This window comes from Pristiophorus japonicus, chromosome 5 (genome assembly GCF_044704955.1).
Source record: "Pristiophorus japonicus isolate sPriJap1 chromosome 5, sPriJap1.hap1, whole genome shotgun sequence".
NCBI lineage: Eukaryota > Metazoa > Chordata > Chondrichthyes > Pristiophoridae > Pristiophorus > Pristiophorus japonicus.
In genome coordinates, this window is record NC_091981.1 from 81615622 (window position 1) to 81618840 (window position 3219).

At 45.0% G+C, this 3219-nt stretch overlaps 1 long non-coding RNA gene across 1 annotated transcript; it reads left to right on the forward strand.

Moving 5' to 3' along the window:
- Nucleotides 1-750: 750 nt before the first annotated feature.
- On the forward strand, nucleotides 751-2663 carry LOC139263837 (uncharacterized). The gene is made up of 3 exons (XR_011593220.1): nucleotides 751-783; nucleotides 1535-1691; nucleotides 2009-2663. It is a non-coding gene; the product is annotated as an uncharacterized lncRNA (long non-coding RNA).
- The last annotated feature ends 556 nt before the right edge of the window (nucleotides 2664-3219 follow it).

Below are 3219 nucleotides of genomic sequence, written 5' to 3' on the forward strand. Positions count from 1 at the left end.
CTAACAGTAGGTCTGCCGCTTATGGCGTTTCCACCTCCGGTGTAGGCAACGGCAGACAGCTCAATGCATCGGCACAATTCTCAGTGCCAGGTCTATGGTGAATGACATAATCATAGGCAGATAATGTCAGCGCCCACCTCTGGATGCGGGACTATGCATTGATATTGATACCTTTGTTTTTCGAAAACAATGAAATGAGTGGCTTGTGATCTGTTTCCAGTTCAAACCGAAGACCAAACAGGTACTGCTGCATCTTTTTAACCCCATACACACAGGCTAGTGCTTCTTTCTCTACCATGCTGTAGGCTCTTTCCGCCTTTGACAAACTTTTTGAAGCATATGCAACAGGTTGTAATTTGCCCGACTCATTCGCTTGTTGGAGCACGCAACCAACTCCATATGACGAAGCGCTTGCTCAGTTGCGGACACATGCGCTGGAGATACCCCACTCTCGAACAGCCTTTACAAATATACTGTTTAAACCGACACTGATGATGCCGATGATTTCCCCCACAATGCCAATACGGTGATATCGGATTCATTCCTGTTGGCAGACTTTGAGCAGCCACAGGTTTCGCGTACGCAGTCGGGTAGGCCCTGCCATAAACCCAAGCATACATACATGACAGGCGTTAGCGGTTTTTTTCAGTCGTAAAAGGCCAGCGTCCACAGCAACTGTCTTTTCCTGCGTTTCAGGAGGTTAAGGGTCATCTGCACATGCGCAGAAGAGAGTGAAAGTGAAAGAGGAGAGCGAGAGAGAGAGAGAGATAATGTAGAAAGCTGGTGAGGGATTGTGATGGTGGTTTCAGTGATTGTTGTTCTGTTTTTGGTTGCATTTTTCAGATTTCTGGATTAAAATGGATATTAGTAAAGTGAGGTTGGAGAAGGAGGTTAATTTGAGCGAGGAGGAGGAGGAAGTGGCTGAAGTGGGAGAGATGGGAGGTCGAAGGCCTGCAAAGCGCTTTACTGAGGAGACTAATTCGGCCTTAGTTAACGAAGTTGAGAATCGGTGGGCACAATTGGCCCGGGTGATCGTGGGAAACCCGTCCCGCCCTGCCCCCCAGGTCTATCAACGAATTTGGTCGGAGATTGCAGAGGTAATCTCTGCCAACACTCGTGAGACGAAGGAGCTGAACTGTGCCAGAAGCGCTGGAATGATCTTGTTGGGTCCGGTAGAATAAATATTACATTTATTTGTATTTATTTATAAAATTGTAATTGTAATGATGTAATGATTAATTTAAATGCAGATCTGATGCATTGCAGTTAGATCGGTAATCATTTAATCCAAACTTCGATCTTAAACAATTTATTTGCAAACGATAGATATAACCATGCATGCAATATGTATAATGTTTACGGTGGACTAGCATATGAGTTGCGTTGTATTATTATTATTATTGTTATTATTATTAATACTAATAATAATAATAATTTTTAAAAATCTGTCAGTAATCTATGTATCTGTATCTATATCTGTAAAAGTACCTGGCAATGATCTTATGCCATGCCATGCTGTTGTCACCTTTTGCAGAAAAAGCTTTCGAAGAATAGGGCCAAGCAGCGGCGCACAGGTGGTGGCCCAGTGGACCTATGTGCCCTCACAGATCTAGATGAGCAGGCACTGGCACTTGTGGGGACCCACAACTGATCGACCACCCGTGCTGCATCGGAACCTGTTCTTATGCCACGTGAGTAAAAAATAAACCATTGGGTGATGTAAAGTAAATTAATGCCACTCATATCTGTAAAATATATGATTGATGATTTATTGATGCAATGTTATGTAATGTTACATAATGTTATGTAATGTTATGTAATTAATGATGGGATCATGAAAATCATTGTAATGCAGATTTTGTACTATCATGATGTTCATCAAATGTGATGTCTGTCATCATTCTTATAGCAGTAGTGTTGCTCTCATGCATATGCCTGTGTAATGTTTGGATTCTCATGTGACCCTAGCACCCCCTTCTCCTCTAATGACCTCTTTTATGTTTTCTAGCTCAGCCAAGAGCACAGGCCGTGCAAGTGGAACCACCGCATCAACCTATGGATCCGGCGGTCGTACTTATTTCTGGGAGAGAGGAGCCCAGTATCTCGCTCGTTCTGCTGCAGGTCCTCCTCTCCACTGTGGACAGTGAAGAGGTGGAAGAGGAGCCTGCAGCAGTAGCTTCCAGTGTTCTTGCAGCCACGTCCTCCTCGACCGAGGAGGTATCGGGGCCAAGCGCTTTGCCGCAGGGCACCTCCAGTGATTCCATGCCGGCAACAACCCCGCGAACGTTGGTTCGGCGCAGTAGGACTACTCCACGAACGGAAGATCAAAGTGTGGACATGGTTAATTTGTCCAGGAGGAGTGTTGAAATAGGTCAGGAGCTCCTCCAGGCAATGGGCGGTATATCTCAACAGATGGCCACCCTATGCACGAACATGAATGAAAAATGACACGGATAGCGGTGGCCCTGGAGTTAATAGCCAAGAACACTGGTGCCAGAGGGCTATCAGTGGTCCCAGAATCCGGCACTGCACCCCAATGTGCTGCACCCCTCTTGCCCAAGACTCAAGCGAGCCAGGAGGAAGCTCTTGCTTCTGGCTCGGAAACGTCCTCTCCATCATCGGCCCAAACAACAGATCTGCTGTCACCCCCTCCCTCCACCAAAGCAGCGCTTGAGGAGTACTGCGGCAAAGCAGCTTGGAGTTGGTAGGGGAAGGGGAAGAGGTGGGGTACAGACCCGGGGGGGGGGAGAAGGAAAGGAAGGGTGTGGCCACAGGTAGGGATGGAGGGAGGGAGGGAGTGGGTTTTTGTTATTAGTTAAATGTTAAAATTGTTGCCTGTAGGGTGGGTGTGTGTTTGTGTTATTGTGTTAGTTGTTTAAATTGTAACTGTTTTTAAATGTTTTATTGTTGGGTTGGTTTGGGGGAGGGGTGGGCGCATGCGTTTATATAAAAATCCTAGTTGTATTTGTTGTTATTGTGTTGTTAAAATGCTAAAATGTTCAAAGTTTGGGTTGGAATGGGGCGGGGGAGTACTGTTGTGTTGTGTTGTGTTGTGTTGTGTTTTTTTCTGATTAAAAAATAATTATCTTTATTGACATTAAAAATGTTTTATTTAACTTAACATTGTTGTGCATTGTCTTCAAATAGTTGTAACGTTAAACACTGGCGAGTCCATACCATGAAAAGCGAACATTAAATGTGATGTAAATAAACCGTAAC